This window comes from Protopterus annectens, chromosome 1.part0, assembly GCF_019279795.1.
Source record: "Protopterus annectens isolate FY-2018-M chromosome 1.part0, PAN1.0, whole genome shotgun sequence".
In the NCBI taxonomy this organism is placed as follows: Eukaryota; Metazoa; Chordata; order Ceratodontiformes; family Protopteridae; genus Protopterus; species Protopterus annectens.
Window position 1 is genome coordinate 740888041 of NC_056725.1, and position 14597 is coordinate 740902637.

Here is a 14597-nt window from a genome sequence, read left to right on the forward strand (position 1 = left end):
TAATAAGATGTTATGGAAAAATAAAAATACTACATAATGTACAGTAGTGCACACAGACAATACTTGTAAGAATTTGCATGGAGTAGTTTGCACAAATGTATATAATTTGAAGGTTTGGTTACTACATGGACATGCAGATTTATGGGTTAAAGATAAAATAAATTCCACTTCAGCTGACACAGCTAAAGTGCTCATAAAGACATATTGGGTGCAGCCAGTTAGAAAAAAAGGGAATCATACACATTTAAGTTGTGTAGGGTATACCAGAAATGACAGTCATCTTAATTCAAAGAATAAAGGGGTTGCAGTTACAGATTTGGCAAATTATTTTTTTTGTGTTATTGTTTTGTTTAGCAGTCATTGTTAAAAGCTTTGTATTATGGTTGTAAAGTGTTAAAAGTGACATTTTGCTACTTTACAGAATGTAAACTTTAAAGTCAATGCTACATTTTAAAAGTGACAGTACTATCAAAAGTTCAGAGTCCATGCATGAAAACAGTGCATCATAAAATATTGTGTCATTAAAGCCACATGTTCAACTCCTATGTTATATTTGTAAAAAGGGCAGACAAGTAAAGTTCCAGAATTAGATCAGTTTAACTGTAATAATAAATGTGTATACTATATAAATAAACTTCATATACTTATATAAAGGACACACAAGTAAACTTACAGATAAAAAACTTCACATACTTGTATAAAGGACTGACAAATAAAGTTCCAAAATCAACTCAGTTCAACTTTAGAATGCAAATGGTACAAGATTGCATATATTTCATGCAGAAATTGCAGTTTACCAAGCACACTAGTAACTGAGTTATATGCCAGTTCAATGTGATGAATTAAAGACAGTACTGTATGCCATAAGGCAGTATGGTAAAGATCAATATAATAATCTTAGTGACAGTTTATGCAGTTACAGTTCTTACTATTTATCCAAGAAAATTTTAGACAGTAATGATAAATTCCTGCAGCATTCAGTAGTACTGAAAAGTTAAATGACATGAGGTAAAGAAATAGCTATGGTAAGACAGTGGGTGGAGTTTCACTCACAGAACAGTATGTTAGGACCTGAGGACCAAGAGAGTACTTTAGTTTCATTTGAGGTTATGACAGGAAAACTGAAGTTTCTGTTTAATTTAATAATAAAGTTACAGCCTTTCAATTTCACAGTAGTACATTATCAGTTCAGTTACACACTTGAAAGAATGTATTTATTAGTTACATCAGTTTAGGTGATTATGCTACATTATCAGTTTGCTTAAAGATTTACAAGAATGTATGTTTATTTCATGCAGACAAATTAAAATAAAGTCAGGGCAATAAGCAATGCTATCAGTTTAAAATTATTAAAGTTACAAAAGTTATTTTAAAGACCTGATACTATCTTTGTGCTTTGCAGTAATTTTAAATGCAGCCAAAAACAGTCACCAAGCCCTGCACAGAGAGGTTTTCAGGGCCAAAGAAAAACAGCCTCCAGTACTTCAGCAGTGTCTGGGACAATGCAGAGTAAGATGTAAACTTGGCAAGAGCTGTGGTGCACAAGTCAAACAGAATTTATATAAATTAGAATTAAAGCAAGTATATAAATGTTCTCATGTTTTCAGACAATTGTATAACAATACTAGTTTTCAGTTTAAATAACCAAAACTAATGGACCAAAGAAGAGCACCTCATAGAAATACAAAGTCCTTTATTGCCAAAAAGTATTAATGCTGAACTCATTACAGCCAAGTGACGTCTCCAGGCATTTCTGCAGTTACCTCCTACTGCGCTTCTAGGCGTCAAATATTGCCTGTTCATATTTGCATTAATATTTCCAAAACCATGCTACATACAATGTATCAGAATATTTTATCTTGAAGCATGCTTGATGGCAAATACAATTGTATTGATGTATGACCTCTATCAGTTAGCATTTGGTAGAAATGTAAGGTGATATGTTCATTTTTTCATGGCTGAATCCACACCCACTGGGAGTTACAGGTGCACACTTAAAAGAACTCTACTGGAGGGAATGAATAGTGTTTTCATCCAAGTATGCCTCAGTTTTCAGTTTACCCATAGTCTTTAAAGTTAACATGTATGAGTTAAACTATCAAACACAAATCCCCTGACTCTGGATAAAGTAACCAACGATAAAAGTATAATGTTCCAAAAAAGCCTTTTTTGGAACATGTATGAGTTAAAGCAAGTATGTAAATGTTTTCACGTTTTCAGACAGTTATATAACAGTACTAGTTTTCAGTTTATATTTTTATCTATGTTCAGACAATACTGACAAAAAATTTATTAATAGTTTAGTCTCCAGAATATAACATTATCAGATATCAGTTTATTTTTATCCATGTTCAGGTAACACTGTCAGAATAGGTATTTCTTTAGCATTACTTTAGTTAATCTCCAGATTATAATGTTAATTTCAGTCAAGATTTAGAATATGACATTCATACTCAGTTATGTGTTCAGTATAGTACATTTTAGTCAAATTTCAGAATATAAGATTAATACTCAGTTACTTCACATTATTAAGTCAGTTTTAAGGGTAAAGTGACAGAATTATTCATAACAGGCTTATTAAGATAAGTTATCTAAAGAATAGATAGTAATAGTTATTCGATATAATCAAGGCATAACAGTACATACCTAATTTGTTTATTAAGTTACTGATTCCAGTGCACTTTACATGATTATTGTACATTAGTCAGAAAGTTAAAAGGGCACTAACACAGAATGCAAAGGCATACACCTGAAATACAGACAGCAAATAAATATTTAGCGATATTTAAGATACATGTTTAGGAGGATGACATCTATTATAGCACATAGAAATTTAAAAAGGTAAATAGAATTATATTATTCAGGAAAAAAAAATCTAGCTGAAAATTTACAGACACGAGTTCATACAGTATATGGTAATTATGCTCAAGACCAGTTATAAAGGTATCCCTTTAGTGCCAATTTCAATTAGTCTTCAAAAAAGATCCATCATGCTTGATAGGCTATATAATAAAAAATGGACTAAACAGTACAATGTTTGAAAATTTAAATATGTGGACAACAGGAAGAGATTTCATTTGCTACATCATGGTACAATAAAGCACCAGTTCATAACATAGAAAACATAGGCAATAGACATTGCAATGTTACCATTACAGCATACAGAGATAGGGAAGAAAAATAGACAGGGTTAGCAGTTCATAGTCTGTGTAACTTAACTGAAGACTTACAGAGACAGGTTGAGGATGTGTAAGGCATTTTCTCTATGCTGTTTCTGGAACAGCAAGGTTAAAATAATTACCTGGCCTAATCAGTTTTAGAAACAACAGACATCCATTTTCATAATAATGGGCAGGTTTTAGATATTGCACACATACAATAGAACTTAGACTTAAAGATTGTAAAGAATATGGATCTAGGTAATGGGGTAGTCAATAGAGATGGTATATTTCCTGCATATGGAACTGTTAAAGCTATTTGGGAATTGTATAAATTAGCCAAGTTGCTGGAGGTATTAGCTAATAGTACCTTTGAGACCATAAAGAACATCACTATCTATCAGGACACAGCTGCAGAATATAAGTGAGGTGGCATAAAGCCATATATTCAAACCAGATTATAGTCATTATCAAAACAGATATGAGGTAACTACAAAAGTAGGTCCCTGTAAACTTTCATTACGGACTTCAGCAGGAGCTGTTAGAGTATGAGTATTCTTAGTGAATTCACTATCGTACATTAAGGTAGAATAATAGGCCTGGATATATTGAGTCAGATGTGTTTTTATGTATGCATCCAGTTTCAGGGAAAGAAAGTTCATTAGAAATGAAAAGACAATCTTATCTTGCTGGCTAAGCATGAGATGTGCAGAAATACAGAATACAGAAATACAGAATGTTTCTTTCTCAAGGGAAAGATATGCATAATGTTAGATAAGGCACATGCAAGACAAGGTTTGGGAAACCAAGGTTAAAGAGGCATGTAAAACATTACATGGTTTTTGAATATACTTCAGACACAGTCAGTGAAGTCAATAAGTTAGTTCAGACTGATGTACATACAAGATTAAATATCCATCATTCCAGAATGGAAGATATCTTTTGGACTGCAGAACAGATATTTAAGCCAGAGTACAGAAGCCAGGTTAAATATTCATACTATTTAGGAGGAAATGTTGTTTCAGTTGATATTATCAGAATATATGTGCAGAAACATTGTATATATTTGTCCGCACTTTTACTGTTATCCAGCACTCCAGATCAGTACTGTTATTAAAGACAGTATTTGAATATTGTTAACATCTAATAAAGCATTATTAACCAAACTACCATGTTTGCAGCACATGTTTTATGAAAGTACAAAAGATTTGGCCCATAAAAGAGAGACTGGCACTGTTCAGCACAAGTGTGGGTAATTAACAGATAAAGACTTTCATTCTGTCTCATTTCAGTTGTTTCCTGTTAAATGCAGTATACTACAGTCATATCAATCTTTCATGTTTAATTTGTTGATGTATACCAGCATGGCTTTGCAAAGCAAATGACAACCTTAACAAATCTTGTTGAATGTTACAAACCTGCGAGTACTAGTGTTAATAAGAGCAGTTATCCTAATTTATCTGGGTAGTTCAAAGATTTTAAGGCCTTTAATTTTCTGTGTTAGAAATGTTTGGGGCTTTTCCAGTTGAGTGGTATGCTTGGATTATACATACCACTGCATTTGGTGAACACCTGTATTCAATGATTAGTCTGGTAAGGAAAGAGTAGAGTGGTAAGAGGACACCTTTGGGCCATAAAGATGGAAATTAACTGAGATGTATAGAAGGGTTTCATGATGGGAGAAATATGATGATCAGGAGAAAGAGAGAGAGAGAGTTGTCCATATAAGTACCCATATAGCTTATTTTGGCATCTATTTGAAGAAAAGAACCACTTATAACATATGAGGTGGGAACAGCTTTTTTTGCCAAGCATTACTGTGATGCACCTTCTTGAGACCATTTTCATTACACCAGGTAATAGTATATTCCAGTCCTTGCTGAAGTTGTTACATTTAAACAATGGTAGGAGTTATGTGGTTCAGTTCAGCCTTTGGAGGATAACTTTGAAAGATTTTATGGGATGAAAAGAACAAGAAAGAAATGACAATAAAAGATGTTAGCTTTGGCACAATTTTAACAAAATACTATAAGCATGCAGCTTTTGTGACAGATAACTAATCTTATATTAGAACCACATTACATAGTACAGCAGATTCCTTATTTTGTAGTAAACAGCTTCTACAACATTCTAGTCAGTTATTACATACTGGGTTTCTGATCACAATGCCTTGGTGGTAGGAATAGATAAATATCAGCCTGTCAGGAAGAGTCATTTTATCTTAACTAAAATAGTAAAAAGTATTTGTTTTCATTTTTTTAGTAAAGCTGTGTGAAGACTGGTAAAGAATGGTGAAGGCTGCCAGCCTAGTCAAATACAATTTGAAACATAATTCTGGCATTTGTAAATATAAATATAAAATACAGGCTTGTTTCTTAAATGAAAGAAAATACTGTAAAATGTGAACTTTAAGATTGTAGCAACATTGCCATCTGCTGTAAGAAAAACTAAGCCAAACATTTCAGATGTTCTTTGAAATTAAAATTATATTTTGTATGTCCTTTGAAGTTAGAATTTGGAGTCGATGAGTCTGGAGTAAGCATTCTGCCTATTGTTTTAAGGCTAAAGTTAATGACCAGAATTTACATATGGAATGTCCTTTATTGCTCTAAGTATAAAATAATATAAATGCAGTTCAGTGTGGCCTGGGAACCAGGAAAGTGTAAACAAATGATGTAATATTTTATCAGAACTGCAGTTTCAATTGAAAAAGTGAGAACCAGAGATTATAAAGCATTTTGATCTTGATATTCAACTCAGCACTGCCTTGCTCTATGTAAGTAAGTTATTTTAGAAGTATGTTTTCTTGTAGACATATCTAGGACTATAAAGATTAGACTAAGTGTTTTTTCTGTTATGTCAGAACTGTACTATGGAATTATTTTAAGTTTCTGTGTGATCTCTGAACTCTTGAATAGCACTGTGGTGTAGTAGTACTGTCTTATGTTTTTAGTATTTATAATTAAATATTTTAAAACATTTTACATGTGGCTGGTTTGTGTAGGGATATGTTAAGATCTAGAGTACATTGCATATTTATAGAGTTTATTGTACAAAGCCACTCTAATAAGCCTTAGACTGTTTAGTCACACTTACCATTGTATAATAATATTGCACAGTAATAATTGGACACCCTTCAAGGGTCTTTGCATAGCTGATAATTATTAGCTGATGACGACAGTAATTACTACCGTATAGTCTGGGTAAAGGGGCACAACTGAAGAATTTGTGTCAGCCTTTCCCAGGAGGGTCTGTGAAGATGTATAAATACTTATCTCAAAGTGTGGGTGTGTGTCAGCTACTTGGGCAGTGACACGAAGCACTGGTTGGACAGAGAGAGTACTGGAGGTTAGCTTGCCAGCTAGGCTGAGATCTGGACCCTATAGCTGTGCAGTACAGAGTTTTATTGGGGACCTGGAGAGCAAGGGAACAACCAGCCCCAGAATGACTGTGATATGTGTGCACTTAAGGGAAATTGTACTTTACTGTGTGTATTTGTTATCCTTTTCTTTTATATGAGACACCCTCTCTGGGGTTAGTGGTGAGGACTGAGGCTCCTTGATTGCTGGGCCAGGGCATGGGTATCACATTGTGGTTTGCAGTGGTGGGATCCACTTCACATTTGTGGTAGCGGTGGATATCCACATCACATATTAATTAGTTGGCAAATACTAATTGGTTTGTAGGGGTGTGGGTAGAGTGAATCATGTAGCTTATGTACAGTGATCTCTGAAGGTGTTTTGCACTCTAAAGCAGCCATGCAGTGAATACTCAGAGTTCAGATCACAATAGTTTTATTTCTTTTTGTTAGCTTAGTTAGTCACGGTGAGCAGGCAGCTTGTCAGCAGAGGAGTAAGGAAAGTTGACAAGGAGCCAGCTGGTGGAGATGTGCCAGGCTAGGGGACTGGTGCATGGAAACCTGACTAAGGCAGACCTGATTGCAGCCTTGGTTAAAGCTGCATCAGAAAACAGCATCCAGGAGGACAATCAGACTGGCAGTGGAGATACAATATCCTCAGAGAATGGACACCTTGACCTTTCCACGAAGGACAATCAGACTGGCAGTGGAGATACACTATCCTCGGAAAATGAACAGCTCAAACTTTCTGCAGTGTACTTAAAAATCCAGCTGGAGCTAAAGAAACTTGAGTTGGAGGCTAGGCGTTTGGAGATAGAAGCTGAAGAAAAGGAGCACCAGAGGAGGCATGAGAGAGAAACTGACTCTTCGCCAGAGTCATGGAGGTAATAGGGAGGGGTGTAACTGTACCCCAGAAGCACAACAGGTCAGTAAATTTCTTCTGAAATTTAAAGAGGGGGATAATTTTGATAGTTTCATTCGTATGTTTGAGAGGGTATGCAATCAGTATAGTGATGACCAAAGGCTCTGGGTATGGTTCCTGACCCCCTTACTCCATGAGAAAGCTGTAACTTTTTTATCAAAAATGCATGACTCTGTTTTGATTATACTGCTGTAAAAATGTATTTTAGAATGTTTTAAGCTAACACCTGAAATGTATAGGAAAAAGTTTCATGAGCATAGACGCAAGGCAGATGGAAGTGTGTGTGAATATGTTGCTGAACTGAGCACTTATTTTCATATAGCTGGGTGAGTGGATGTCAGGTTACCACTTTAGAAGGGCTGGCAGACCTTTTGGTGAGGGACTGAGGACATGAGGATCTGGTTAGCTGATAGACAATGTGCTACTTCAGACGGGTTGGGGAAGAAGGGAGACCTATAGCTGGTCAGCAGAGCAATCCTGCACAGGAAGGGGACCCCAGTACTGCTCAGGGGTCTAAAGGAACCCATGGTGGGCAGCACAGACTGCCACAACAGAATCTGCCAGTAGCAGGAAAAGCCACTAGTCCAGGTACATGTCTGGGAGCTAGGGTTAAATGTTTTAAATGCAACCAGTGGGGCCATGTGGCATACAGGTGTCCACGGAGGCAAGGGGGGGGGAACCAAAGGTGAGGGAGCCAGTAAGTGGGAAAGACAAAATGCCACTAGTAGGTTGTCTTATGACAACAGGGGTACTAAACTACCATCCTCCAGATGTCCTGAGAGTGAAGGATTTAGATGAGGCAGTACCATGTACTTATGCAGTTACATGCAGTGAGAATAGGAGACAAGCATGTCGGTCTGGTAGCCTGGGGGACACCCAGAGAGACTGCATACTTGTAGCCAGGACTGGTGAGGTGGTTATTTCAGGGAGTGAGCTATGCTGTAGCAGTGAGACTGAAGGTGAGCCACAGCTGTTTGTGGATACTGATGTTCTCTTAGACGGGGTAACTGCAAAGGTAGAGGTGAGTAGTCATACCCAGGCTGACAGTGAGGCACCACTGTCAGAGGATGCCAGACTTCCTGTGGAAGGGGAGATGGTAAGGGTTACAAGGAGAGAGTTGAGACAGGTTCAGCTCTCAGACCCTACATTGCAAGAACTGAGACAGGTAGCTAGGGAAGCACCTGATTCTCAACCGAAGGGGGAATCTGTATACTGGGACAAAGGATTACTCTACAGAGAGTGGACTCCTGAGGGAGGACTAGAAGGTGAGAAAGTACAGCAGTTGGTAGCACCTAGAGCCTAACATCTGGCACTTCTAGCCATAGCCCATGATATTTTCTTTGCAGGTCATATGGGCATAAAATGTACAAAGAGGCATATTATGCAAAACTTTTATTAGCCTGGAATTTCCAGAGATGTAACAGGGTACTGCAGGACCTGTGAGCAGTGCAAAAAGGTAGGCAAGGCAGGAGACAAGGTGAGAGCTCCTTTGATGCCTTTGCCTGTGATTGAGGAGCCATTTCAGAGGGTAGCTATGGATATTGTGGGGCTGCTGAGTACCCCAAATTCCACAGGGAAAAATTATATCCTAGTGGTAGTGGATTATGCTACATGATACCCTGAGGCTGTGGCTTTGTTCTCTATTGAGGCAGAGAAGGTGGCAAATGCTTTGTTAGAGATTTTCAGCAGGGTAGGTTTCCCAAAAGAAATACTGACTAACCGAGGTGTCAATTTCATGTCAGACCTGCTGGCTTGTCTGTGGAAGTCCTTTGGGGTGAAGCACATGAAGACCACCCCCTACCAACTCCAGTCTAATGGCCTTGTTGAAAGGTTAAACTCTACAATCAAGTCCATGCTACAGGCATTTGCAGATCAATTTAAGAGGGAGTGGGACAAATATTTGCCTCCATCTGTTTGCTTACAGAGTGGTTCCCCAGAAGTCCACAGGTTCTTCACCCTTTGAGTTGCTGTATGGGCATAGGGTGAGGAGACATCTAGATTTAATTCAAAATGAGTGGGAAGGTGAGTGCGAGTCTCACAAGGAGTCTGTTGTGGCATATGTCCTAAACCTCAGGACAAGGCTCAGGGAACTCATGGGCTTTGCCCAGGAAAACCTGGCAGAAGCCCATCAACAGAAAAAGGTGTGGTATGACAGGAATGCACGAGCTAGAGAGCATGCTGTGGGGCAGCAGGTAATGATTCTCATTCCTGTCAGACACAACAAGCTACAAGCAGCTTGAGAGGGACCCTACAAGGTGGTAAGAAAGGTAAGTGATGTTACCTACATGGTGGAACTGCTAGGCAGATGGCAGGGGCACAAACTGTACCATGTTAACATGATGAAACATTACCATGATAGGGAGGCCCTTGTGCTGAGCATTTTTAGTGGATTGCAGGAGGAGTCTGAGGGAGATCTGGTGACTGATCCCCTCAGTGAGGCTTCGTCTGACACCTCAGTGGAAGGGGTAGCAATGTCCCAGCAGCTATCTCCTATCCAGGTTCAAGAAATCCGAGCAGTGTTGCAGGAGTTTGGGGACATGTTCACTGGAAAACCAGGGTGCACCCACCTGGTGCAGCACCAGGTGGATACAGGACCCCAAAGGCCTATTAGGCAGGCCCCTTATAGGGTGCCTGAGAGAGTCAAACAGACACTGAGGGAGGAGGTACAGGAGATGTCAAAACTAGGGGTGATTCTAGACCCCAACAGTCCCTGGGCCTCCCCAGTGGTGCTGGTGCCAAATAAGGATGGCAGCACCAGGTTCTGTGTGGATTACAGGAAATTAAATAGTCACACAGAGTTGGATGCTTAACCCATGCCAAGGACAGATGAGACCCTAGAGCAGCTGAGTGGGGCTAAGTATCTTACAACCATTGATCTTACAAAGGGTTACTGGCAGGTGCCCTTGACTCCCAGTGCTTAAGAGAAGTCAGCCTTTGTTACTCCTTTTGGCTTGTACGAGTTCACAAAGATGCCCTTTGGGATGAAGAATGCCCCAGCAATTTTCCAGAGGCTGGTTGATCATATCCTAGTAGGGGCTGGAGGATTTGCCCTTGCTTACCTAGATGATATTGCCATCTACATTCATTCCTGGCCAAAGCACCTTCAGCATGTCAGGGAGGTGCTCGGCAGACTGCAGAGGGCAGGGTTGACCATTAAGCCAAGTAAATTTCAGGTGGGTATGGCAGAGGTCTCCTACCTAGGACATAGAGTGGGAAGTGGTAAGATAAGACCAGAACCTGCCAAAGTGGAAGCCATTCAGGCATGGCCTGCACCTGTTACCAAAAAGCAGGTGAGGGCATTCTTAGGGACAGCAGGGTACTACAGAAAGTTTGTCCCTAGTTATAGTACCATAGCTGCTCCCCTCAAAGCCTTGGCAAGGAGGAACAGGCCAGATAAGGTAGTGTGGACCCCAGCATGTGAACAGGCATTCCAGAAGCTTAAAGAAGCTTTGGGAGGACCCCCTGTGTTAGCCAGTCCAGATTACAGCAAATAATTTGTTGTGTAAGTGGATGCTTCTAGCAATGGGTTGGGGGCTGTACTTAGCATGATTTCTTCAGAGGGGGAAGAGCACCCAGTGGTTTATTTTAGTCATAGGCTCCAACCCAGGGAGGAATGCTATGCAGCTGTAGAAAAGGAATGTCTAGCCATAGTATGAGCACTGCAGAAACTTCAGCCTTATCTGTATGGAAGGAAATTCACTGTTATGATAGATCACAACCTTCTAACATGGTTAAACTGAGCCAGTCAGCAAAATGCCAAGTTGCTGCGATGGAGCCTGGGGTTGCAAGCATATATGTCAGTGCAGCACCGCAGTGGGATTAGCAATGCCAATGCAGATGGGCTCTCAAGACAGGGAATGGGGTGAGGTACCCTCATAGACCTAACCCTCTCAAGTGGTGTTTCTCAAGGGCACTTGAGAAACTAGCTCGAGTTCTCCAGGGGGGAGAGATGTGAAGACTGGTAGAGAAGGGTGAAGGCTGCCAGCCTAGTCAAATATAATTTGATACATAATTCTGGCATTTGTAAATATAAATATAAAATACAGGCTTGTTTCTTAAATGAAATAAAACACGAATGGGGAAGCTGCTGTGAGGTTGGATTGGCCCTTTAAAAACCCCATTTTGGGCCAAAGGGGGGAACCCCCAAGATAAAGACCCTTTTTTAAAGAAGCAGCGGGGGGGGGAGTGGGGGCTTAAAAGGTTATTTCTTTCCCCCAACCCAAAAAAAAAAATTAAAATTTCCCCTTTTTCCCAAAAAGGGGGGTTTTAAAACCCCTTGTGGGCCGGGGGGGGGGGGGGGGGGGGGGGGGGGGGGGGGGGGGGGGGGGGGGGGGGGGGGGGGGGGGGGGGGCGTGGGGGGGGGGGGGGGGGGGGGGGGGGGGGGGGGGGGGGGGGGGGGGGGGGGGGGGGGGGGGGGGGGGGGGGGGCGGGGGGGGGGGGGGGGGGGGGGGGGGGGGGGGGGGGGGGGGGGGGGGGGGGGGGGGGGGGGGGGGGGGGGGGGGGGGGGGGGGGGGGGGGGGGGGGGGGGGGGGGGGGGGGGGGGGGGGGGGGGGGGGGGGGGGGGGGGGGGGGGGGGGGGGGGGGGGGGGGGGGGGGGGGGGGGGGGGGGGGGGGGGGGGGGGGGGGGGGGGGGGGGGGGGGGGGGGGGGGGGGGGGGGGGGGGGGGGGGGGGGGGGGGGGGGGGGGGGGGGGGGGGGGGGGGGGGGGGGGGGGGGGGGGGGGGGGGGGGGGGGGGGGGGGGGGGGGGGGGGGGGGGGGGGGGGGGGGGGGGGGGGGGGGGGGGGGGGGGGGGGGGGGGGGGGGGGGGGGGGGGGGGGGGGGGGGGGGGGGGGGGGGGGGGGGGGGGGGGGGGGGGGGGGGGGGGGGGGGGGGGGGGGGGGGGGGGGGGGGGGGGGGGGGGGGGGGGGGGGGGGGGGGGGGGGGGGGGGGGGGGGGGGGGGGGGGGGGGGGGGGGGGGGGGGGGGGGGGGGGGGGGGGGGGGGGGGGGGGGGGGGGGGGGGGGGGGGGGGGGGGGGGGGGGGGGGGGGGGGGGGGGGGGGGGGGGGGGGGGGGGGGGGGGGGGGGGGGGGGGGGGGGGGGGGGTTTTTTTTTTTTTTTTTTTTTTTTTTTTTTTTTTTTTTTTTTTTTTTTTTTTTTTTTTTTTTTTTTTTTTTTTTTTTTTTTTTTTTTTTTTTTTTTTTTTTTTTTTTTTTTTTTTTTTTTTTTTTTTTTTTTTTTTTTTTTTTTTTTTTTTTTTTTTTTTTTTTTTTTTTTTTTTTTTTTTTTTTTTTTTTTTTTTTTTTTTTTTTTTTTTTTTTTTTTTTTTTTTTTTTTTTTTTTTTTTTTTTTTTTTTTTTTTTTTTTTTTTTTTTTTTTTTTTTTTTTTTTTTTTTTTTTTTTTTTTTTTTTTTTTTTTTTTTTTTTTTTTTTTTTTTTTTTTTTTTTTTTTTTTTTTTTTTTTTTTTTTTTTTTTTTTTTTTTTTTTTTTTTTTTTTTTTTTTTTTTTTTTTTTTTTTTTTTTTTTTTTTTTTTTTTTTTTTTTTTTTTTTTTTTTTTTTTTTTTTTTTTTTTTTTTTTTTTTTTTTTTTTTTTTTTTTTTTTTTTTTTTTTTTTTTTTTTTTTTTTTTTTTTTTTTTTTTTTTTTTTTTTTTTTTTTTTTTTTTTTTTTTTTTTTTTTTTTTTTTTTTTTTTTTTTTTTTTTTTTTTTTTTTTTTTTTTTTTTTTTTTTTTTTTTTTTTTTTTTTTTTTTTTTTTTTTTTTTTTTTTTTTTTTTTTTTTTTTTTTTTTTTTTTTTTTTTTTTTTTTTTTTTTTTTTTTTTTTTTTTTTTTTTTTTTTTTTTTTTTTTTTTTTTTTTTTTTTTTTTTTTTTTTTTTTTTTTTTTTTTTTTTTTTTTTTTTTTTTTTTTTTTTTTTTTTTTTTTTTTTTTTTTTTTTTTTTTTTTTTTTTTTTTTTTTTTTTTTTTTTTTTTTTTTTTTTTTTTTTTTTTTTTTTTTTTTTTTTTTTTTTTTTTTTTTTTTTTTTTTTTTTTTTTTTTTTTTTTTTTTTTTTTTTTTTTTTTTTTTTTTTTTTTTTTTTTTTTTTTTTTTTTTTTTTTTTTTTTTTTTTTTTTTTTTTTTTTTTTTTTTTTTTTTTTTTTTTTTTTTTTTTTTTTTTTTTTTTTTTTTTTTTTTTTTTTTTTTTTTTTTTTTTTTTTTTTTTTTTTTTTTTTTTTTTTTTTTTTTTTTTTTTTTTTTTTTTTTTTTTTTTTTTTTTTTTTTTTTTTTTTTTTTTTTTTTTTTTTTTTTTTTTTTTTTTTTTTTTTTTTTTTTTTTTTTTTTTTTTTTTTTTTTTTTTTTTTGTTTGAATATTTGATATGTACTGTGTCATTCCATTTGGAATGTTTGCTTTTTAATATACCATTATTTGGGGATGGTAACTGCATATAGGCTTGCCTGATATATCTAGTCTTGTTTAAATGAATTTCCTTAATTTCCTTATGTGACTGCAAAGCAAATTGGCAACTTAGTATTGTATTTTTTGGAGGGTAGCTGGTTTTTAGACATCAGTTCATTAACTTGTTGAAATAAAACACCATCTGATTGGAAGTGGTGTGTCAGTCTTTGTTTCCCATGCTGACATTCAAGCACCAATTTCTATTTTTCATTGGCACATACACTGTCTTCCTTCCTGAGTCAGACTACCACTAAAGCTGGTGCATGATCTGTCTCTGCACATTGTTAAAGTTCCTTATTGGTTCTTAATGCCATTACATTTATCCAAGAATTTATATGAACCATAGTGTGCTCTATACTGGCATCCATTGTTTTGTTTTCTATTGTTCCAGAAGATGGTGTTCCCTACTACATCATACTCTTTTTCTTTCTTTTGCTTTCTTTGTTCATTTCTTTTATCAGAGTGCGTCAATAAATACAAATAAATAGGCTCCAACCCAGGGAGGAATGCTATGCAGCTGTAGAAAAGGAATGTCTAGCCATAGTATGGGCACTGCAGAAACTTCAGCCTTATCTGTATGGAAGGAAATTCACTGTTATGATAGATCACAACCTTCTAACATGGTTAAACTGAGCCAGTCAGCAAAATGCCAAGTTGCTGCGATGGAGCCTGGGGTTGCAAGCATATATGTCAGTGCAGCACCGCAGTGGGATTAGCAATGCCAATGCAGATGGGCTCTCAAGACAG